Source organism: Nuphar pumila, chromosome 14, assembly GCF_984573655.1.
Source record: "Nuphar pumila chromosome 14, dmNupPumi1.hap1.1, whole genome shotgun sequence".
Lineage (NCBI taxonomy): Eukaryota > Viridiplantae > Streptophyta > Magnoliopsida > Nymphaeales > Nymphaeaceae > Nuphar > Nuphar pumila.
The window spans coordinates 11480784-11507439 of record NC_143262.1 but is presented as its reverse complement, the minus strand read 5'-3'; positions in this window follow the sequence as shown (position 1 = coordinate 11507439).

The window sequence follows — 26656 nt, the reverse complement described above, 5'->3', positions numbered from 1 at the left end:
ATCGATATATACTATTCGAATGAGTCTTCTTGTGCCAGCCTGAGAAGACCCTGTTTCCTGTGTTGGCTGTTGACTTGTGCGATCAACTGGTGTAGGTGGGTCGTGTACAGGCGCAACATCATCTGTAAAAAAATACATTAGAAATTCTCAGAATGTGCATTTGAACTAATCAAACATCTAATTAGTTATATGATATACCTATCACAGGAGCCCGTGAAGATGAAGGTTGAGCCTGGCTACTACTGGATGAGCGACCACTATAACCTCCACGAACCATATTCTAACAAATAACATATGTCATACAATACATTCAAATAATTCACATCAAGTATTACAATACATTCAAGTCATTCACATCAAGCATTGCAATGCATTCAAATAATTCAAATCATTGACATCAAGTATTGCACTAATTCAAATCATTCGTTAATTGCATAAATTATAATATATTCAGATAATTGAAATCATTCACATCAAGTATTACAATGCATTCGAATCATTCGTATCAAGTATTACAATACATTCAAATAAAATTTTTAATCATTCACACCAAGTATTGCAATACAACTCACATCAAGTATTACAATGCATTTAAATAGAGGTTTGTAGTATAAGATTTTGCTCACTAGCTTGAGAATTCTTCCTCGTCACTAGTTTGACTTTCTTCTTCTTCTTCTTCATTGTTTGTCCATCCACTTGGTACATCATTTGGATCACATTCCTCTATGAATGTTTCATCAGCCAATGGAGATATGACATGCATATCATGCGCAACATCGTGACCATAAGCGAAGTCACAGACATCATCTGATTGATAGTAATCACTGTCTTCAGCTAACTCATCTTCCTGTAACTGATCATACTCGAGGTATAGTTTGGATTTCACCTTGCAAACTGCCCACCATTCATTTCTATCTGACTTTTTTATACTCGGATATGAAGTATAATAAACTTGTTGAGCTTGCGAGGCTAATATGAATGGTTCACATGTTCCAAACCTGGATTTATGATTCACCTCCACAATGCCTGAAGCTTTGTCGAGTCTTGTTGCAGTTGGATCAAACCAATGACACTTGAATACCGTAACCCTGTTATTCATGCCTAAGTAAGTCAACTCCATTATTTCCTCTATAACACCGTAGTAATCATGTTCATTTTCACCGTAGCTGCTACCCTTGACACACACGCCACTATTTATCGTTGATTTGTTTATACCGTAGTCTTTTGTATGGAATCGATAACCATTTACGATATACCCGTTGTAGCATTGCACAACTTTGGTCGGACCATTTTCTAAATCACATATTCCTTGATCTTTAACATCACCATTGCAAACCTACGCACAAACATAAACAATGATTGTGATCACGATCAATTAAGTAACTTAGTGTTGTTTATAAGTACACAATTTATGTTAGCTTCTTTACCAACTGTTTCAACCACTCAACAAACTTAGTTTCACATTCTTTTTGTACTTCTGCATCAGTGAGATGTGAAACTTCGTTTCGCAACTCTAGATCAAATCGTCTGCAAACCACAAATACTTATATTACCGAGTCATGTATCCACATATAGAACATAAAAGGATTTATAATTGAGTTGCATATACATATACTTACTCAATGTATGGGTCGATCGCTGAGCAATTAAAAAGAATATAGATGTGTGCTGCATCTTGCTCTCGATCTGTCAATAGCCTTGATCGGCAACTACCAAATGCATGCCCAAGTGGTTGAAATATCGACAGCTTGTCAGCTACAGTTACTTGTTCTCCATCATCGTTACGGGGCGGGCATGTGTAACGTGTTGAAATATGAGGTTCGAAGTACATAGATGAGAAATTTGAAATCTCTTCTAAAGTGTACGCCTCACAAATAGAGCCTTCTACTCTTGCTTTATTACGAACCTTTTTTTTAGGTCGAACATGCATCTGACAAGAATATACATTTCAAATTTTAAATATCTGTCATTAAAGAGACAAATATAAAAAAACATATACCTTTCAAATGGGTACATCCATCGATATTGCACAGGGCCACCAACCCTTAGTTTATATGGAAAATGTATGATCAAATGTTCCATAACATCGAAAAATGCTGGCGGAAATATCTTTTCTAACAGACAAACAGTGGTGATGACAGAGTCCTCGAGATTCTTTACATCTGATACAATGACCTCCGATGCGCACAATGTTCTGAAAAATCCGCTCAACTCAGACAATACCCCCCATATAGGTTTGTCTAACATATCATGGAATGCTAGGGGTATCAATCGTTGCATAAAGATATGACAATCATGGCTCTTCAACCCATATAACTGTCCATCGTCAATCTTCACAGCTCGAGCAATGTTAGAGACATATCCATCTGGAAATCTCAGTTGTCTCAACCATTGACATACATGTTTTATTTGATCAGGTCCGAGCACGTACTTCGCCTTTGGTTTCAGTACTTTGCCATTATACTCTTTGAGTTCCAATTCTGGTCTTTTACATATTAATTTTAAATCCATACGGGCCTTCAGATTATCCTTCGTTTTCCCTTTAATATTCATTACTGTATTGAACACATTATCAAACACATTTTTCTCTACATGCATCACATCCAAATTATGTCGTATCAATAGGGTCGGCCAATACGGTAGTTCCCAAAAAATAGATTTTTTCGTCCAATTGTGTTCCTTCCCAAATCCACGGAAGGGTGTAGGACTGCGGGCATCTGTTAATACATCTGGAAAGTATCGCAATCTTCTTAAAATCTCTATGCCAGACAATCTTGAGGATGGACCTTCCATTTCAGTTGTGCCTGCTGTAAATGCATTCTTTTGACGTCGGAACGGATGATCGCTGGGTAGAAATCGACGATGGCAATCAAACCAGCAAGGCTTCCTTCCATGCCTCAATCTAAAAGCTTTGGAATCCTCCATGCAGTACAGACAATCCAACCTCCCATGTGTGCTCCAACCAGATAACATACCATATGCAGGGAAGTCACTGATTGTCCATAGAACAACGACCTTCATGTTGAAATTTTGTTTTTTGTGGGCATCATACGTGGTAACACCGTCATCCCACAGTACTTTTAATTCATCAATCAATGGCCTTAGATATACATCAAGATTTTGGCCAGGTGAGGTCGGACCAGGGATCAACAGAGACAAGAAAAGATTCGGACGTTTCATACACAAGCTTGGTGGAAGGTTGTATGGAGTTACAAATACTGGCCAGCATGAGTATGGAGTTGATCTACTCCCAAATGGATTAAATCCATCTGTACATAGACCGAGTCTAACATTTCGCACTTCCATTGCGAAGTTCTGATGAGTACGATCAAAGTGCTTCCAAGCTTCAGCGTCAACAGGATGCGTGATCTTGTTTTCATCGTGTCGAACTTTATTTGCATGCCATCTGATGTGTTTAGCTGTCTTTGAAGACATATACAATCGCTGCAATCTAGGAGTGATAGGAAAGTAGCGGAGCGACTTGTATGAAACTTCCTTTGATCTCGTGCTACCATTGCCTCTTGTCTTTGGCTTGAACCGAGGATGCCCACATGACGGGCATGATATGTCGTTTTCCTGCTCCTTGAAATACAACATGCAGTGATTTGGACAAGCATCAATCTTTTTGTAACCCATACCTAGAGCGTTGACCATAACTTTCGCACGATAGAAATTTTGTGGCAATTTCTCATCTTTAGGCAACATACTCTTCACAATCATGCACAAACGGTCAAAACATGATTGACTCAAATTATACTCGGACTTCAAATTCATTAGTTGAAGAACTGCAGACAAGATAGTGTGACTCTCACAACCGTTCCAAAGTGGCTCATCAGCATCTTTAAGTAAATCATAAAATCTACTAGCTGCATCGTTTGGTGATTCTTCATCTACGGCAGTTCTTACATCACTAGAACTCATAGCAGAACCCAGTTCTGTTCCTGCAACATAAAATATCAAATTCGTATATAGATTATCGTGCACCACATTCACCCGTGCATCAAAATCGTTTCTAAATTCTTCTCCATGAAACATCCAGTTCTGATAATCACTCACAAAACCCTTCCTGTATAGGTGATGTCTAACGCCATGAGGTTCTACAAATCGATTATTCTTACAAATCTTGCAGGGACACCTAATCCGACCTGTGGGATCTACCGTACTGACACTCGCCGTTGCAAATTCAATAAAACTATCGACACCATCCATATATTCATGCGATAACTCATTGTCCACTATCCTACGGTACATCCATTCACGGTTTGCAGTCATTCTGTCGTATGATGTTACGAATAGTATCCTAACGAATTAAGAAAAAAACAATCAGAATGCTACGATGAAGAAAATATCAAATTTATCATGCAATATACTATGTCAAACAATAACAAGAATTTTGATGCATGCATTGATAACTTAATATTTTCATGTGCAAACTATTAATGACACGATACAATCATTTGAAGCATGCTTTTATTATAAAATTTCACATGGAAGTCAAAATCAAATTGAAAGTAACTACATGCAAGCATGAATACAATTACATCAAACATTGCAATACATCATAATCATTCATATCAAATAAATGGCAAACATGTACCTGCAGCAAACACACTTCAATATCTCACTAACTACTACCATGCTTAGCATGGACTCCGTACTCCAAAAATAAGAACACTTCCATATTTCTACATTAAAATCATGCTCAGCATGATCTCCGAACTCCAACAAAGCAGTCCTAGATATCAACAACTAAGTGAGTGTGTGAACAATAAAGTGTTGCATTCAATAAATTAAATAACATGTGATACGTTTGCATCACTTACTCACCACGGGTATTTACCCGATTTGCATTGTTTTTGTCATTTACTTACCACAGGTGGCCGAGCACGAGTTGGTTCCGTTGAAAAATCTGCACAAAAATAAAACAAATTAAGTAACAAACTAACTAATCATGAAACAAGATGAAACACTAACTAAAAAAATTAAAACAAATTAAAACAACTCTAACTAATTGAAAGAAGAGAAAAGAAAAATAGTATATATGTTAAGCCAAATCTAACTAGAAGATGCTAATGTTTCAAATAGTCTACTATATTTTAGCAGTGTGGTTCTTCATAACTACAGTCGTTTCAAATTTCAGCAGCTTGAATTGTAGTACCGTTGTTATTCTTTTTATTTCAACAACAGTAATTGTTTCTAATAATTACGATCTGATTTTAGCACAACATAAAAGTATTAATTTTTTTTATTCAAATCATCAGCAATTTATATTTTTATCTAAAGTACAACTTGGAGTTCCTAAATAGTGGATCTGATTCTAGCCATACAGGTTTTTACTTGAGCTGGTCCATATTGTGCAAGTCTAAATTGAGTTGATTTTATGAGTTTAGAGAACTTGCACTTTTGTCCTTAACGGTAAACAACAGGACTGCATTATAAGATGTCTCTCTGAACCATACTAATTATCATGAAAATGCATGGAAAGTGGGAATATAATAGTTTAGAATGCTCTTTGAATGAATAGTTTTCTTGAGAACATGCAACAACAACAACAACAACAACTACGCCTTCATCCCAAACAATTGGGGTCGGCGATATGAACCGAAAAAGAAAATCATTCTGGGTCGGCAATAGTTTTCTTGAGAACATGATTTAACATTTTTTAACATGCTTTAAATGCTTGATGCATAGCTTGTGCTTATATTCTTGAATACAGATTTATAATGAATTGGATCTGGATACATAAATCCAAAGCTGATATGGTCATGTAGTGATTCACTTTGAGAAGTTAGACTATGTAGCTCTAAGTGTGCATGTGTGGTAGTAAACATGTTGATAATTTTTCATTCTTATACGAAAAGTGTTTGATAATTTAAATATTTAAGCATGGTTTAATGGACTTGAATCTTAGTCCTAAAGCTTATGAATGTGAATAAAATCATATGAAGTGTGACTGCCACTTTTGATTATGAATCTGGGTATACAGATAAAAAAATGAATGTAAATATTGCATAAGATTTTATGGTTCATCTGAACAGTGGGAGCATGTATACTTACCATTAAATATTTGTGTAGTGGTAGTTTTTTATCAATACTCAAATGTTATACAAAATTTGCAAGCAACGACAACACAATATTGCTTGTTTGAATTCTTGCCTGGTGTATATACACTTTTGCTCTACACCGACTTGGAAAAGAAAATAAATTATTGATGTACTCATCCTATACATGGATATGGCAAGTGAAAATCAATGCGAATGAGAAAATTAAATCCTAGTTAATCTCAATGAAAGATAAGGGTCCAAGATTGTTTATTTGGAGCATGAAGAAACGCAGGGGGTCGACCCCCCATGCCTTTCCGGCAGGGGGTCGACCCCCCATGCCTTTCCGGCAGGGGGTTGACCCCCACTGCCGGAAAGCACGGGGAGCGGCGGCTGGCGAGGTCGCCGGTGGCCGGCGCAGTCGACAGCAGAGAGGGGGAGACCTGGAGCGAAGCTCGGGGGCCACTGGGTCGCCGAAACTCAGAGCGGAGGCGAAGAGGTGGCTGCAGGGAGGATCGTCGGTCGTCGGCGGCTGAGGACGCCGGTTGCGAGTCGCCGGCGAAGGGAAGACAACACCTCCCGACAGCAGCCACAGGGAGGAACAACAGGGAGGAGGAAGAGGTCGGCTGCGGGTCGCCGGTGCTCGGGGTCCCTGGCGCAGCCGCTAGCAGGGAGGTCGGCAGCGAGGATCGTCGGCGAGGCGGCGGCGGCCGGACGGTGGCGAGAGCCGACGGGCGGCGGGAGGGAGAGGGCGGCGGGCGGGAGCAATACAGCGAAACAGGAAAAAGAGAAAGAGGGATGGGATTAGGGATTTACGCGACATTTAGCGACGGAAAAATTCCGTCGCTAAGCCGTCGCTAAATCAAAATACCAAAATACAAAAAAGGGCGACGGAATATATTCTGTCGCTACGCCGTCGCTAATTAGCGACGGATTAGCGACGACAGAGTTCCCTCTCTAAATCCATCGCTAAAATGGTGTTCTTGTAATAAAAAGTAGCGACAAAAAATTTAGTCGCTAATCCGTCGCTAAGTAGCGACAGATTAGCGATAAAATTTGTTTCCTCGCTAATCCGTCGCGAATTAGCGACAAATTCTATCTCTAGCTAATCTGTCGCTAATTAGCGACGGAAAAAATCCGTCGCTAATTTCCGTCGCTAATTAACAATTTTCTTGTAGTGTGACTAGCAGAAGTTGATCAAGCACATCTTCAAATGTGTATTCTACTTGGTCCATGCACTTCGTGCATAGTTGTCCCATACCGGCTATCACTTCCAAACAATGCATAGACCGTCTTAGCTTCGTGTGCCACAAAGTGTATTGTAACTCCATACGTACGCTACAACAAAACCATGTTACTGAAGGAACAAAACCTTGTGGCCCCCAGTCCGAAGACCAGTTAATGATTGAACACCATAGCGTAGAGCATCACTCAAACTCGTTAGCCGGTACCTAGGCATTCACTCGCCTAACTCCAAGTCACCATACTCGGTTGGAATCACTTAAGGTCATCCATGAAAGAATTAACCTTTTAACCCACACGCGCTCCCGTGTATCCAAACGCTATGTGTGAGAAACCCATGCAAGTCGAGAAGTTCTTAACCAAATCCACAAAGGCAACATCCTCTGATTCGTTGGCACTGCTTAACCAAACAATGCTCCACGTCTGTGCCGCCACACATCATTGCACCAACGACGATATCGTTGCCTATCGCATGCCATGCTACCCCTGTACATCACCATTCTGAAAGCTCAGTCCGGGACAGAATTGTTGTCTTTCAAAGATGGTAGCCCACATTGATTTTGCATACTTTTAGGCAATGTCAATATCGGTATCTTCCCTGGATTGATTTTTTTTAAAATGATTCAGTGAATCGGCCAATTCTGATTCTAACATGAATCCATATGAATAGGCTAGTTTCCAACGAGGGAATGACACATGTAAAGTAAGACAATACAATAATATGAAAAATATTTTTAATGAATTTTAAGTATTTTTGAAAAATAAACCAAACCTGACATGTTTTACATCAATTTTGGGTCGATACAACACAAATCAGCAAATTCACTATGATAATGAACATTGCATTTGGGCATGCAACATTGAATTAGGATTCAATGATCTCTTTAACTCACCTCCTAAGCAGGGGTGTCAACGAGTAGGGTTTGGTTCAAACTCTAGTGGAATCAGACTTGAATAAGATTTTTGTGTATGGTATTGGGTCCAGACCCCGGTCTAATCAGGTCTACTATAAGAGAAACCATACTCGGATCCAATAAGAACTACATGAACCAGACTTGGTAAAATATTATTTTTTATCATTTTTACATTGAAAAATTGTGGGTCTTAATCGAAACTCAAGTTGGGTCTGGTATAAAATTTCACAAACTATATCTGGATCCATGTATTAATCATACCTTTGGGTCTAGACCCGGGTCTTAATCGGGTTTTCTTATTTGTGACCCTATAGGGTTTGGTCCAAGTTGGGTCCGGGTAAACTAGACCCGTTGACACCCCTACCCCTACTTGGTCAGGGTCAATCACATGGTCCTAAAAGTGTAAGAGACGAGTAATAATGCATTTGAATTGCCTCGGATCTATTCTCTTAACTCATCTCTTATGTGGTCAGGTCCAATCACATGTTAGGATTTTGAGTGGGGCATGCATTATGTGGTTTGGGGCATATAGAATGCCACCATGTGATTGACCATGGCTACATATATAAAAGATGAGTTAGTGATGCATCCTGGGATGATTCAAGACAATGGATTTAATCTTAGGATCTAATATACCCGGTTTATGAACCAAACCCCAACCCCCACCATGAGAAAAGTTTTCCACTAAAAATATTTTCATTTTATTCAAGTTGTATCGACTTTTTCTGGAAAAAAGAAGGGCCCGAGGTAGAGACATTGGACTTTTTTCTCCATATAAATTTTATCCAACTTTTGTCATCTACAATCAAACGAGGGGCTAAGGGTATGTTTGTTTATCCCCAGCGAGAATCATTTTCTCGCACAAATGAGACAATGATTTTCATATTGCTTCATTTTCTCATGTCTTAGTGAACATGAGAAAATGAGGCACGAGAGTTCATTTTCTAATTTGTGATGAAGATGGATCATTTCTCTCATCTGCCCCCATGTGATTCTGATTCATATGCTTTCATTTCTCATTGAAAATGAATTCTTAGGGTGTGTTTGCCTGCCGAAACAAAGTCGTGCCACCCACTCCTCTCTCTCTCTCGGGGAGTCTTTCCGCTGAAAGGGAGCGGTCTTGTTGATTTTCGGGCTCTCTTTCGAAGAGGAAAGATATCCCACTGTTTGCATTGCCACAATGAGGCCCATGCAAAAAAATTGTGCTTTGCGTGTTTTCGTATAAACCCCACAGTTTTCATGACACACAAATGTCCCGGTGGGGACATCAAACGTGCCTAATTAGTTTCTAATTAAGAACCAGTTTCTAGGGATGGCAGTTGACTGGGGCGGGGGTGGGGGCCAAGGTCTTCACCCTTGCCCCGTCTCAAAATCCTACCCTCCATCCCTGCACGGGTTTTGATTTTAACCTTCATCCCAGCCTTCATTCCCGTTTCATGTCCTCCATCCCTGGTCCAAATGGGGTGAGGCAGAGCGGGGCCCCATTTTCCCTGGATCCACTGCCATCCCTAAAGAAGGATTGGGGACGGGGTGAGGCGGGAGAAAGCGCAAGTCCATCCCCGCCTCCATCCCGCACTGGTTTTGATTTTAACCTCCATCCCCGTTTCATGTCCTCCATCCCCGGTCTAAATGGGGCGAGGCGGGGCGGGGCGGCGCCCCATCATGTCCCCCCCCCCGTCCACTGCCAATCACTACCAGTTTTGAAGGAGCTATTCTCCGTTGGGGCTGGACCAATGTTATCAGTATCGGTATGTGTCCTGAACGGATTTTTAAAAAAGATTCAGGGAATCGGCCGATTCTGATTTTGATGCGAACTGATCTGAATCAGCCAGTCTTCAACCAGGAGATAACACGGCAATAAAAAGTATAAAAAACTATTTTACATGGTTTTTAAACATTTAAAAAAATAAGCCGAATCACCCCTGTTTCGACGTTTCATATCAATTTTGGACCCCATGCAGAATCTGCCGATTGGCAACGATACTGACAGCATTGGGCTGGACAACAAGTCCACTGTTTTAAAGAGGGTGCCTTGCTGCTGTTGCACACGCAAAGTCACAGTAGAGTCTCTGAACCCGCAACTTGTTTGTGAGATGGACGTTGGGCAGCCAAGAGTTTGAAACCACTCTTTGCCCATGGGGAAGGGTGGTGGTGGTGGTGCTCAGTCATCTAGGGTTGTCTTATACTCCCCAGGCCCCCCCCCCCCCCAATGAGTTTATATGTCAAAAAAGAAACAATAAATATTAATAGAATGATAGTGATGATGATGATAACCTTGCTGGTATACATAAAGAATAATTAAGGAAGCACGATGACAGGAGCATGCTACCTGTGATACTTGGATTGGGATGTCATCATCTGGACCATCAAATTTTGAAAAGGAACGATCAGGATGGGACATATTGTATGCATAAACATAGTGTGGGGTCATGGCTTGTGTGAAACTAGGGACCATCCTAAGTTGATTACTTGAGCAAGGGTACAAGTGCTGATGTTGGCTAGGTTTGTTTGTCATCATTTGAAATGTCACCAAGTTCATGAATTGTTCTAGTTCATGAGTTTGCTGATGTCTCAAGTGGTGATGAATTCCTTGTTACGGTCAGACCAACCTTATTTACTCTGCGCAAGGACATTTTGTCCAGGACAAGTTGTTCTGAAAGAAATTGGCCCCAACAAATTGCTGGACACCTTGGGATCCGACAATTTGCCCTACCAAAATGAGATGCAAGTAGGGGTGGGGAATGGGCTGGGAGGGCTGATGGGCCAAGCCAACTCTGCCCTTCATGGTCTGGATTTGGGTCAAGGTTTTAGGCCCGAGCTCATAAGCTACCAGGCCAAAACTCGGTCCCTTATATACATGGTTCGGGCCCAGGTCGGCCCATAAGCTACCAGGCCGGCCCGATGGGCCTGAACTATCTAATTAATTTTTTAGTAATATAAAAATTTAAAAATTAACTAATTGCATAATAACTTGGTAACTATTATTATTTACCTAAGTAGTTGCATTAATTTTATGAAAACTAGAAAGATAATTAGTTGGGTACATGAGAACTTGTTAATGATTACTGTTTACCTAATTAGTTATACTAACTTTATAAGAAAGAAAGATAATTGTATGAGTTTGAGTTTGAGTTTATTTAGTAATTAGGTTTTTTAGAATTTTTCCTACAACACCTTCACCGTGCAAACTGCTATGTCATGAACCAAATATTTTGCTATGGATTTTTTATTTGGATACTTTGAACATACGTTGGCCTCTCCAAGGGAGTTCCGGAAAAGGACTCTGCTGTCTTTTGCCGTAAAAGATAGATCCTTTTTTTGTAATTTGTAGGTACGGTCGCCCTCCTTCTGAGGAGTCCGACGTGTGGCCGTAGTGCCTTGTGAATGGATAAGAATGAGTGAGGATTTGTCGTGTAGTTGGGGTTCAGCACTCCTGGTAAATATGGAGGGTAGAAAGTTTTAATGTTATGACAAAAAAGGGACAAACTTATGTTTTGGCCAGAATTGAATATTTGTTTTCCGGATAACAAATTAACCAATAATATTGGCGACACAATTCTTGTTTTGTCCAAATAAATGAGATTATACAAAAAAAATAACCACATAAATGGCAGATAATCTGCTCTATGAAAGGGGTCTGTGTGCAAAGCTAGTGTGGCAATATTTTGAAAATATTGAAAGAAAAAGATGATGTATTACTATTAGCTCGCCATTCAAAACAGAAAAATATCACGATATTTTCATTAAAATGTAAATATCGTCAATTTTCTCATTAAAATTTGGCCTCATTAGCTAGGTTTAGCTTGCCCTAGCCTTTAAACCAAGCTGGTCGATGGTCTAAATTAAGATTATCAAGCCATGGCCCAGTTAGAACTGTGCAAATCTACAATATTGGGAACCAGAAAACCCTAGCCAGTTGGTTTAGTTTGAAAAGCTAAAAAACTTGAGCCAAAAGTGAGCTCAACTAGCCATGCCCCCCACAAACTCCAAAACCAAACCAAACCAAACCAAACCCTGCCTGCTGGTCCACAGCATCAATGCATATTCAGATCTTTCTGTAGGCATGGTCCACCTTGTGCATGCAAGGATCCGAGGGCACCACACCCAATGAAATCCAAAGGATTGGAATTTTTGGAATCAATTGGACCTTATCTCTGTACCTGAGCTATTTTTCTCCATATCCTTTCTGCTTTCGTTCTGCATCACATTGGGTCATGCATGGGCCGTTTTGCCACCATGCATGAGGAGTTTTACTTGAACATGAAAGCAAACCCTAACAAAAATGACCCCAAGAGGAGGTGGGGTCTTGGCTGTTAGACAGGAAGTTAAAGTTTGATTTTCATGGGCTTTGCCCCTCTACGCAAGTTAACTCATAGCATAGGCCCAAGGGGGCAGGGGTTCTAGCCTCGGAGTTTTACCCTGCTGGCACGACGACGACGGTAGGTATGGAGCACGACCAGGTCTTCATGCCGAGTGCGGTTTCTTCTGGTTATCCAAAAAAGAAAAAACCTATCGAAAATGCATTGGGAAGCTGAACAGAAAACTCTTTGGTAAAGGCCCACAAGGGCTTCTCTCATCCGTAGGACTGATTTGTGAGTGTCACCAAGTTGAGAGGATGTCACGAGTCTGAAACCCATAATTTCATCGCTTGCTGTAACGAATTGAAGATGGGTATACTCTCCTGTGGATGAAGAAGACCTGGGAGAACCAAAAAACTTGTCAATGTGGAGTCAGAGATGGGGTTTTTATTCTTTAGCCTGGCAGAAAGAAGAGAAAGAGCTTTCTTTGGTGAAACTTAGGGTTCATTTTGTTTGGGAAATACTAAAGGCCACCCCATGTGCGGCAAGGCTAGGCTGGATGAAGTGAGACTAGGTTCAAGTGAACCTGACCTTGATCATAGTTTTTTTAACTGTTCGTGGACTTAGACTGAGTAGTGGAAAAATGCTTGTCTTTGAACTTGGTCAAGTTACTTGAAACTCAGTACATATTCTTAATTCTTTGTGATGCGTCTAAGAGTCATCATAAAGACCATCTCCCACTGAAATAAGATTAGACCCACAGCCCAGCCCACCGGCTGGCACGGTTCAGACACTTTTAAGAAGGGATTCTATTGTCAACCATCAACTCTTCTTTAACTGGCAGAAAATTAAAGAAAATCATGGTTCAAGGAAATAAACTATTCAAACTCTCTCTCTCTCTCTCTCTCTCTGTCTCGATCGAGAGAGAGAGAGAGTTTTAATAGTTTAGGCCCATTGTAAAGGAGGAGGAGCCCCTGGGTTTGAAATTCCACTGAACAGTTAAAATCGAAACCACCATTTCTCCATTGGACAAGTAAACGTATATATATATAGGTATATTTCCCCCTCAACGTCCCGAAATAAAATCAAACGCAATCTTTAAACACCACAAGAAATGGCAACCATGGAGACCACTAAAATACAGCGCCTCTTTGATGCCTGCAACGCGGTTTTCACAGACAAAGAGCCCCTTACCTACAAAAAGATCCAGTGGCTAAGACACCTCCTAAGTACAAACTCTCTCCCTCCCTCTCTCTCTCTCTCGCTGATAACGACCATCTTCTCTGCAGATTCGATAGAAGCAGTGGATGTTGGGATCAATGAGTTTGGCGACCAAAGACCAGAGTCCAGTGGGAGCAAGAGATTAATAGATGGCCAATCCCTATCTAACATCACGTATATTCATATATATGAGTCGGAGCATTTTTCAGTGAGTGTGACTTATATAAGTTGTATTCTCATGATATTAACTTGGTAAAGAAAGAAAGGATGTAAGTTTTATGTGGTTTGTTTTGGTTTTGTCAGATGGGGGTCTTCTGCTTTCCAGCAGGCGGAAGCCTACCCTTTCATGATCATCCGGGCATGACCGTGCTTAGCAAGTTGCTCTATGGTACTATGTATATCAAAGCATATGATTTGGTTCTTCCTGACAACGTAGCGCATATGGAAGATCGTCATACTAGAACAGGTCAGTTTCGGCTGCCCTAAAACTAAAAAGATTGGACTGCGTAAACGCTGTTACAAGTGTCAAGCATGTATGGGGCGTCACCTTTTCCTTTTAATTATTCTTTAGTTAATTGATGCAATAGTTTCTCTTTCTCTCTCTCTCTCTCTCTCTCTCTCTCTCTCTGCATATTTTATGTATGAATATATATGAGAGTTTGATCCCTGCCTTAACCAGCCTAAGATTGACCAGTTAATCATGTTTTGTAAATCAGGACTTACAAATGTAATCTGTATTGTTTATTTTGCGGAAAACGTGCATTAGATTCGAGATCTTTTGTGTTTAAATATGTTTTTAAAAAAATCTACAAATCAACAGCGAATATTACATAAAATATTACAAGAAAAAATCGGAAATTTCATGAAAACGAATCGATCCAAAGCATATTTTCTAGTAAACGAACATTGATAAACATTTTGTTTTCAGATTAAGCGAAAAAGGCTTTCAAACAATGGAAACTAATTGGTCCATTTGTTAATCCCATTCCCTCTCTCTCTTTGAATATAAGGTGGTTATGTACCATCATACCATAAGGGGATACACTCTTGCTTGTATGAATCTATTAATCAAATGATTGATCTAACCGTACTAATATGGTTATCTTGATTTAGTTAGAAGGTTTTATCATTGAAAATCAACTTTTCACAATTCATGAAGATAAGGGTGGTTTAGAATTATCATAAAACATAATATTTCAGTCATTTAACACATAAAAATAGTAAATAAAACACGTTTAACATTATCCAAAAGTAGGATTATGCATTTGGAGCTTAGATCTATGTAAATAAAGTATGTACCACCATAAGTTTGGAGCTTGATGAAACAAGAAGGTTCCTAGTAGCTGCTTAATCATTTTGTATCAATCCGTCTTCCAAGAAGATGTACATAGTTTAGAATATATAATAACTGCTTCGATTAGGGAAAGAAGAATTAAGATATTCTCTCTCTCTCTCTCTCAACGCCATTAATATTGTTCAAAATAATCAAGTATATGAGTGTTACAAAACTTGAATGGTCTCACGAGACCTTCTCGTGAGCTGCCCAAAGATTTTCTCTTTTCTATTTAATTTCCGTGAATGAAAGCACGAAAACTATATATTACTGAAGAAGAGGAGGATGTTATGTTGGTGCAGTTGGGCTGGCGAGGTTGGCGGTGGACGAGGTGTTGGAAGTACCGTGCGAGCCAAGCGTGCTGTTCCCAAGAAGCGGCGGCAACATTCACTCCTTCACCGCACTGACGCCGAGTGCGGTCCTGGACGTGCTTTCTCCTCCTTACTCCGACGAGTCAGGCCGGCCATCCACCTACTTCAATGAGCTGCCAATCCCAGCCCTACCAGGTTTGGCCTCTTCTCACTCTCTCTCTCTCTCAATGCATCAATTTCTTGAGTTTAGAGGATACCCATCTGCTCTCTCTCTCTCTCTCTCTCAGATCTTTCAGTTGCTTAATTTGATGTTTCAGGGTATGCAGTGTTAGGGGAGAGGGAGTTGCCAAAGGACTTGGTAGTGGAAGGAGCGCCATATCTTGGGCCTAAACTCAACGGTATTGTTGATGAGCGATCATGAACTGGGAGCTGGGTTTTTCTGTATATATCTTTACATTTACTACTGTCCACAGAGTACATAACTAGTTCACAAATTTCATATATAAATCTTATACAGAAAAGCGTCCTTGTTCATCCTTTGTATTCTCTCTTTTCTATTCAAGTTCAGAGAGAGAAAGAGAGTACGGTAACAGTGAAGATCATTTTTGAGTTTATTAACGAGAGAAGATAACGTAGTTAAGCTTGTGAGATGGATTCGTGACTTCAACATCTCCTCTAGTCTTCTTCACCAAAAAAAAATCTCCTTCAGTCTTTTAAAAAAAAAAAGAAAAAAACATCATCTCCTTGGTCTAAAAGAGTATTAATGGGATAGGATGGGAAATTATATACTCGCATTATCGACGTCCCCTTATAATTATAAGTTTCTCCCAAAAAAATCGTTTTCTTACTTTAAAAGTTGATTATTAAAATCATCTCCTTATACTAGAAGATTGAGTATTATATATTTTGAGATAAGATGGTCCATTATATATTCTAACTATTAATTGGACTGTGAGGTGATGGTGCAAATTTTCACATGACGTGAGATTCAGGGAAAATTTAGTCATAATTGAGGTGATTCCGTGCGCTATTTGACGGAGTGCTTTCATCATTGGCGAGAAAACATTGGGCCGTAATCAAACCATAGCTGGCCCAAAACTCCGTGTTTAGCACATTTGTCTTTTGGAGGAAATTTTTGATATATATATATATTTATTGTATTAAATACTTTTCAGAGGTACACTTGTAGGAATTCAGTTTTCCAAGATCTCGGGTTTAAATGAATTGAATCTCATAGCTCAAGTACCCTTTCTTGGTTTTACTGAATATATATATATATATATATATATATATATATATATATATATATATATATATATATATATAGAGAGAGAGAGAGAGAGAGAGAGAGAGAGAGAGCAAACCTACTAAATGAATCATGCTATTGGATTTTCATGAAATTCTCGTGTTTTTTCTAAATTTTGACCCTAAAAATGTGATCTATATGCTTGTTTTTCTAAGAATCACTTCTTGGAACATTTGATTCCCATGCATGGATAGGTTTTTATAAGGTTTCCAAAATCAACAGTCTACAATTTTCATAATTTTTTGGTCTAAATACCATTTTTTCCATCCAAAATGCATGATTCAAATGTTGATTTCTAGTAAATCAATCATGAACACATCTATGGGGTCAGAATTTCGAAAAAACAAGGAAAATTGACTATCATGTTTCATTTAATAGGTTTTGTATTTTGCAGGTTTCTATTTGTGTGTGTGTGTGACTTTCAAAGGCAACATGACAGCATGGTGTCATTGTTAGGCATAAGTAAAAATTTTAAGGCTTAAAAACCAATGGCCCCGGATTTTTGTAAATATTTAATCATGCAAAAATCATGTTTTTTTTTAACGAAAAAGCATAATCTAACAGTCAATTGCTAGCAACTAGACCATACGAAATGTATCTGCAGGATACGTGTGTGCGTGTGTTCTATTTAGACATGTTTTATGAAATTAAAACTGAATTAAATCCATTTATATTCTTTGCACACTTTTTTTCTTTTGCTGTTGAATAGAAAGTTGAGGGATAAACACCCGGTGCATCCAAACCCATACTTGTGATAGTGAGACCTAAGGATCCAGCTATCTTATTCGACCGACATTTTGTAACTTAAAATTTATGCTTCTTTATTTTATTCGTGTTTTTTTAGTGCAAAACATTTGTTTATCCTTCAGTCAATCTTTACCAACTTGCTGTTTCATGTATTGCTTACCATGAATAAAAAATTCAAGACTTGGATTTCGGTCTCTTCAAGCCCTTAATCTTTGAAATATCTACCTAACTTTGGGCTTGAGTATGAGAGCTCACAATTCTTGTCATCTGGCTGATTTGACTTGATCAGCGTTGATGCACGGTTGTGCTTGAAATAGATCCTTGCTAGTCTTGACTTTGTTCTGGTCATGAATTGACTTGTTATCCACTAAAATGGTGGTTGGAGACGGATTGGCTTGGACTTGGAGCTCTTGGATACCGTAGTTAGGCTAAGGCTGTCAACGGTTCAGGGCTTGTTTCGGGTACCTAACCTGACCCGGACCCAAAATTCTAGCTATGGGTATAAAAGTGTTGACTTGAATAATGTTCAGGTCGATCCGAAGCGAGTAAACTTCTGAAATTATACAGATTTGAGCTTGAGATTTCATTTTTAAGGCCCAGAGAAAGCTAAACCTAGCAATTGTTGTTTGGGCAGGTTCCTTGACAGCCCTAAGTTAGCCTCTTTTTGAGTTAACAAATCGAACATGAGGTATTTAAACTTAGCTTGTGTTTGCAATAAGTTGAAAAGAGCTCAAGCTTAGTGTTGGCTCACGCTAAACAAGCACTACAAGAAATAACCACTTCACTTCCGTGCCTCATATTCATGCCAACAACTTTACTTGTGTGAAATATGCTCGCACCAGTAATTAAAGAGTTGCATTGGTGGCCCTTTACTAGCGTGGAAAATTTTTTCGCCAGTAAAGGCTTCATCAAACATTAAAAAAAAAAGTTTGAAAGATGTGGCCCTCCTTATTTTGTGATTTATTTATTAAAATGCATGTAAAATATATTTTTTTATATATGATTTAGATTTTAGAGGTTTTATATTTTAATTTTTTATTTTATGTTTGATTTATTGAATGCATGATAAATGCATTTTTTTATATAGGATTTAGATTTTAAGGGTTTGACATTTTAATTTTCTATGTTGTGATTGATTTATTGAATGCATGATAAATATTTTTTTTTTATATATGACTTGTATTTTAAGGGTTTTATATTTTAATTCATATGTTATGATTAATTAATTAAATGCACGCTAAATATAATTTTTTTCTTATATGTCTTAGATTTTAGGGGTTTTACATTTTAATTCTTTATTTTATGATTTATTTATTGAATGCATGATAAATACATTTTTTTATATATGATTTAGATTTTTAGGGTTTTATATATTAATTGCTTATTTTATAATTTATTTGTTTAATGCATGATAAAATATTTATATTTTTATATCAAATCAATTTAAAATAAAACTTGTTTCTTAGTAAATAAACAATAATAAACACATCTAATAGCTCAAATAAAAAAATATATTTGAAAGTATGATTTTTAGGTCCTAACTTGACCTAATGAAAAAATGTAGGATGATCCTCTCTCTCTCTCTCTCTCTCTCTCTCTCTCTCTCTCTCTCTCTCTCTCTTTATATATATAGGGTAACTGAAATATGTTTACTGAACCAAGATTTTCTTAAGTTTTATTATTTTTTTCAAAAATTCTACTGTACATATGTGATTTAGACACTTGGTTTTATAGAAACAAACTCTTGGATCATAAGTATAAGAAGGGTCTTTTAAGAGTTGAAAATCAATGACTTATAATTTTCATAAATATTCAAGCATAGAAAATCATATTTCTTGATCTGATTACGATGATCTAACAATCGATTTTGAGCAAATGGATCACGTTGAATGCATCTGCAGGGTTAAATTTGCAAAAAAGCCTATGAAAATCTTGATTCATTCTAGCAAACATATTTGGTTGGCAAACATATTTTATTTTTCTTATACACACACACACACACACACACACACACACACACACACACACGAGAAAGAGTGTAATAATAGACAAAGAAACTTTGAACGTGCCTCCAGCGTTAATCTAAGGGAATTAGTGGCAGTCCTTGATCGCCACTAATTTTCTGGTTAAAAAATGCACTTTAGCATGGTCGATAACTGCTGTTAAAGGGCATTTTTGTTTTAAAAGAGTGCCAACCACTATTTGCATGCACAATCAGCAGCAGGTACATGTTCGATAATAATGGATGATATGTGTCATCCACTGTTACGCCCTACTATATATATATATATATATATATATATATATATATAGAGAGAGAGAGAGAGAGAGAGAGAGGATCATCCTTCCCTTTTTCATTAGGTCAAGTTAGGACCTCATAAAATTTGTACTTTCAAATATTTGTTTTCTCAATATGAGCTATTAGATGTGTTTGTTATTATTTATTTACTAAGAAACAAGTTTTCTTTCAAATTGATTTGATATAAAAATATAAATATTTTATCATCAAATTTTAGTATAATATCAACCATTAATTTTTATAGAAAATGATTGTATTGTCTTTGCAAAATGGTGTGCTTTACGAAAAGTTTCACAATTTGCCAAAATCCACCCCATGTCTACAATTTCGATTCTCAATTTTTTAGAACATTTTTGCCCTTCCACATATATAGAACGACATTCACAACTCATTGTTGTAAATGTCCTCAAAATGTGTGAACCTCTTTTTACTAAAATCACATAAGGGACACAAGCAGGAGCACATTCTCAAATTTATGAAGTCTTTGCATGCAAAGGTCAGAACATTCGCAAATGTAAGAGTATTTAGTTAAAGGAGGTTTACAAATTTTATGGACCTTTACAACTCATGGTTGCAAATGTCCCCAAAATGTGCAAACCACCTTTTACAAAAATCGTATAAGGAGCACAAGTAGGAGGACATTCACAAATGTGAGAGTATTTAGTTAAATAAGGTTTGCATATTCTGGGGACCTTCTTAACTCATACTATATTTGTGGAGGGGTAAAAATGTTCTAAAAAAATTGAGAATCAAAATTTTGGACACGAGGTAGATTTTGACAAATTGTGAGGATTTTTTTGAAGCATGCCATTTTGTAAAATATAGATTTGAGCATAAAAAAATCTTAATGATATATATACGACTAGCCATAGCAATGGATACCCAGTTGTCAAAGGCCCCTGTCAAAAGCAAGCATGCAAAGTGTAAACCTAGGGGCCTTTAGTTGTTGGTCATCATTGCCACTAAAGACCTCGAGGCTTTAAGGGAGCTCAATGACTGACGCAAAAGCCCATTCGAGCATTCTTTCATTCAACTTTCTCAAATTGTCCACCGCTACACTCATCTCTCTCTCTATATATATATATATATAATCACTAGAATATGAGAACTAGAAATATGGCCATTTTTAACCATTTTTTTACAAATTCAACCATATAGATATGTTCGACATGGTAAATTTGCTAGGAATGAACTGTTAGATCGTATATTTTTGATGAAAAATGTTATTTTTGAATACTTGAATATTTATGTAGGTTATGAGTCATTGATTTTAAAACCTTAAAAAATCTCATTTATGCGTCATAATAGAATGATTCAAGAGCTATTCCTTATAAAATCAAGCATGTAGATCTCCGTATGATTAGATTTAAGAGAAAAGAACAAAAAAAACCTTGAAAATGTTCACACGGTAGTTCTTATATTCTAGTGATTATATATATAGTCATGAGAATATGAGAACTAATGTGTGAACCACCATTTTCATGAACTTTTTATTCTTTTCTTTTAAATCTAACCATACATATGTGATCTAAGTGCTTGATTTGATAAGAATCCACTCTTGAATCATCCGATTTTGATGCATAATTGAATTTTTTTTAAGGCTTTAAAATCAATGGCTCAATCTTCACAAATATTCAAGCATTCAAAAATCACATTTTCATCAAAAATACACAACCCAATGGTTGATTCCTAGAAATTCACAATGACAAGCACATCCACATGTTTGGATTTGCAAAAAAAAGTGGTGAAAATGCCCATATTTCTATTTCTCATATTCTAGTGACTCTCTCTCTCTCTCTCTCTCTCTCTCTCTCTCTCTCTCTATATATATATATATATATATATATATATATATATAAGCGTTTGATTCCAACACATGGGTGGTTTTTATAAAGTTCAAAAAATCAACGGTCCAAAATCTTTGTAAAATTTTGAGGCTCCAAACATCACTTTTTTCATCGAAAACACATGATCCAAGTGTGGATTCTTATTAAAATGACTATGCCCAACACATTTATGGGGCTGGAACTGCATAAAAAGCACTGGAGAAGCCCAAAAAACCCATTTAGCATGCGGTTTAGCACCAAATGGGTTTAGCACGAACCCATTTCCCTATATATATATATATATATATATATATATATATATATATATATATATATATATATATATATATATATATATATATATATATATATATATATATATATATGAAAAGGTATAACATTAGATGCATTGTCTCATGATGTATCCTATTTTGGACATTTTAGCAGTGGTCGCTTGAGGATCCAAAAGCGCAAAAAAAAATGTGTTGTTGACCACACACACGATCAGCGGTGCAAAAGCATTCGATTTGAGTCAGATGTTTTGGGTGTTTGAAGATACACCTCTCTCTCACTTTATATATATATGTGTGTGTGTGTGTGTGTGTGTGTGTGTGTGTGTGTGTGTGTGTGCATTGTTTAAAATTTTAAAACCAAATTAAACCCACATATACTATTTACAGATTACTTTGTAGCTCATCTTTTTTATGTCATTTTTTTGTCCCTCTTTTTATGTAAAACCTTTTTAATAATGTAACTATCGAGTTTTTGAATGTTAAACATTTGGTAGATACATGATTAAAACTAATTTTTGTGGTTTTAATGCATAATGCTTATAAAAGTATAATTTTTTTGTTAAAAAATCATATATTTTTAAATCATAAGTATCGACAATTATGTATAGTTAAATACTTATATAGCTTAGTCATTAATGTCATGTGCTAAATTTAGTGATTATACAACAACAACAACTACGCCTTCATCCCAAAACAATTGGGGTCGGCGATATGAACCAACAAAGAAAATCATTATGGGTCTTCCACATGAATCCTTCTCCTCCATTCATTTCTATCCAATGCCATGTCCTCGGTGAGGTTCAAAGCATTCATATCCTTTCTTATCACCTCCATCCATGTCTTCCTAGGCCTACCCCGACCTCTTTTAACTAATATATTTTTCCATTTCTCCATCCTTCTAACTGGAGCATCATTAGGCCTTCGTCGAATATGTCCAAACCACCGTAAACGATTCTCTCTCATCTTATTTTCAATGGGTGCAACACCTACCTTCTTACGTATCTCCTCGTTCTGAATCTTATCTTTTATTGTATTTCCACACATCCATCTCAGCATACGCATCTCAGCTACACTCATTTTTTGAATATGATGTCTCTTGGCAGCCCAACATTCCGTACTATATAGTAAAGCGGGCCTAATAGTCATCCTATAAAATTTTCCCTTCAACCGCAATGGCATTCTACGATCGCACAACACTCCAGTTGCACTCTTCCATTTCATCCACCCAACCTTTATCCTATGATTTACATCTCCATCAATTTCTCCATACTTTTGAATGATAGATCCCAAATATTTGAAAGAATCATCCACCGGTATTTCGTGCTCACCAAGCTTCACTACACTCCCATCACTACTTCGTTGCTTACTAAATCGACATTCCACGTATTCTGTCTTACTCTTATTCAACTTAAAACCTCTTGCTTCCAATGTCTGTCTCCATAATTCTAACTTAGCATTAACCCCAGCTCTAGACTCATCAATCAAAACAATATCATCAGCAAACAACATACACCACGACACATTTTCTTGAATTGATCTCGTAAGCTCATCCATCACTATAGCAAATAAGAAAGGGCTTAAAGCAGATCCTTGATGTAACCCAACCGTTATAGGAAAATTGGTTGTCACCCCTCCACAAGTGCGGACATTGGTTACTACTACTTCATACATATCTTTAATTATACTAATGTAATTGAGAGAAACACCTTTCTTCATCATTGTCCACCAGAGAACGTCCCTAGGTACTCTATCGTAAGCCTTCTCCAAATCAATAAAAACCATATGCAAATCTTTGTTCCTCTCTCCATTTCTCTCAATAAGTTGTCTAAGAAGATGCATAGCTTCCATAGTTGATCTTCCAGGCATAAAATCAAATTGATTCTCCGATATCATGACAATCTTCCTCAACCTAGACTCAATCACCCTCTCCCAAAGTTTCATAGTATGACTCATGAGTTTTATACCACGATAGTTTGTGCAATCTTGTATATCACCCTTATTCTTATATAGAGGCACCAAAGTACTCTTCCTCCACTCATTAGACATCTTATTTGTCCGCCAAATTATGTTAAAAAGATTTGTCAACCATTCTAAACCTTTCTCTCCCAAGCATTTTCAAGCCTCGATAGGTATACCATCTGGGCCAACTGCCCTTCTTGATTTCATTTTCTTCAAAGCCTCTGCAATTTCTTCCTTTTGAATCTTGCGCATGAAGTCACGATTCATCTCATGAAAAGAAATTGAAAAGTCTCCAAGATCCTGAGCATGACTTTCATTAAATAGCTTATCAAAATAATCTTTCCATCTCTCCTTAATCTCCTCATCTTTGACTAAAACCCTTTGCGTTTCATCTTTCATATATCTAACCATACCCAGATCCCTCAATTTCCTATCTCTCATCTTTGCAAGCCTATAAATATCATTCTCACCCTCTTTGATATCCAACTTGTCATAAACCTCCTTATATACCTTATCCCTCGTGTTCCGAACTACTTTTTTAGCTTCCTTCTTTGCCATCATATACTTCTCCAAATTCTCATTATTACGATTTTTACTTATATTTCTATAACACTCTCTTTTAACCTTAATAGCTAATTTGACATCCTCGTTCCACCACGATGTATCCTTACCTAGCGATGCACCGCCTTTAGACTCACCCAATACCTCCTTAGCCACCTTTCTCATGCCACCCACTATCTTATTCCACATAGATTCTGAATCCTCCTCGAGACACCAATCAACTTCCTTAACTACCTGCTCTACAAACATTCCTTGTTTAGCTTCTTTCAGTGCCCACCACTTAATTCTAGGATCTATCATATGTCTATCCCTTTTGCGGTATTGTCTAATTTTAAGATCTAAAATTAAGACTCTATGTTGTGTAGCTACACTTTCTCCCGGTATAACCTTACAATCGATGCAACAACCCCTATCTCTCTTTCTAAGTAGGAAAAAATCTATCTGACTCGTATTAACCCCATTTTTAAATGTTACTAGATGAGACTCCCTCTTCCTAAACCAAGTGTTTGCTAAGATCATATCATAGGACAAACCAAAATCTAAAATCCTTTATCCACTTTTGTTTCTTTCTCCTATACCATAGCCTCCATGGATACTCTCAAATCTATCCCTACTAATGCCTACATGCCCATTAAGGTCACCGTCGATGAAAAGCCTTTCTCCATAAGATATCCCTTGTACTACTCCATCTAAATCTTCCCAAAATTGACGCTTAATAGAATCATCTAAACCTACTTGAGGTGCATAAACACTAATAATATTAATAATATTCGTACCTAATACTAATTTAATAAGTAAAATCCTATCACCCTTCCTACGGACATCAACTACATTATTTATAAACTCACGACTCATAACAATCCCTACTCCATTCCTATTCCTATTTATTCCTGTATACCAAATCTTATATCCCCAAGGTTCTATCACTTTTGCTTTCTCACCTACCCATTTGGTCTCTTGTAGACATAAAATATCAATCTTTCTCCTACACATAACATCTACTAACTATACCAACTTACCAGTTAAAGATCCTATGTTCCAAGTGGCTAACCTAATTTTATGGTCTTGGACTAACTTCTTTACCCCCACCCGTCCAACAAAGTGAGGGAACCCTTGCCTATTTGACACCACACTCGGGCGTCGGTGTGACGCGTCGCTTCCGGGCGACGACCTAGCAACCGTTGCCCATTTATCACTGCCTCCGGGCCTATAGAGTACAGTGCGTCGCATAGTAGGGAACGTCCCAATGAAATTCTCATATTGGTTCATATTCATAGGGTATGACTAAGTTTTTATGCTGGCTGTCACAGGCCTACCGCAACCCTCCTCCTTTATCCGGGCTTGGGACCGACAGTGTATAACTAAACAGTTATACACAGGCGGAGTTAAATTTAGTGATTATACTGTTTGAAATTTAGTTTTTTTCCATATGTTAACACTAAAAAATTGATGTTCTAACTCGTCTGAGTTACTGAGTTAACCTCCTCACTCGCAAGTTAAGGGTCAAGTGATCCAGATCTGAGTCATGAGTTTGCCAACTATGGTTTAGGTTTATGGTGTCTCTCCTTCACTACAAGGATGCAGGTCAATAGTTGTGCCATATTTCACATCTATTGGCCTATTTTTTGTTATAGGCCTATAACAGGGAGAATTCTTGTTGATAAGTCGACAAAAAGAATTGGCCTTTGTTGAGTAATAACAATGATATTTATAGCTTATCATTAAAGGGTGAACCAACACCAACAAAGAATCTCGTTAGAACTGGGAACACCAATAATGGCGTGACAATCTTTAACGGTAAGGTTGTTTTAGCGACAGGATAGGATATAATGGTGAGATTCGTTATAAGTTACCTATAGGTTATAACAATGAGGTACCCTCATCATTATAGGTTATTACAGCAAGATCCCTAGATCGCCGTTATAGGCTATAATAGGGTGAATTAACTCACCGTCATAGGCTATAACAGGGTGAATTAACTCACCGTTAAATATCTCGCCATTACAGACTATAAACCTTTAGGCAAAAAATAAAAAATTAGTTTCAAAATTTTTTTTTTCATTCAACAAAAACAAGTAAGCAAATAGAGTTTAGAAACACACTTCAAATACAAACCTGCTACACCCCTTACATTCTCTCTAAGCCTACAACAAACATATACACTTCTAATATTCACATAAACAATTAAACAAAGAGAGTTTAGAAATTGCATCATCTGCAAGCTTGCAACAGACACACTACAAATACAAACCCCTTACACCTCTTACATCCTCTCCAAATCTGAAACAAACATATACACTTCTAA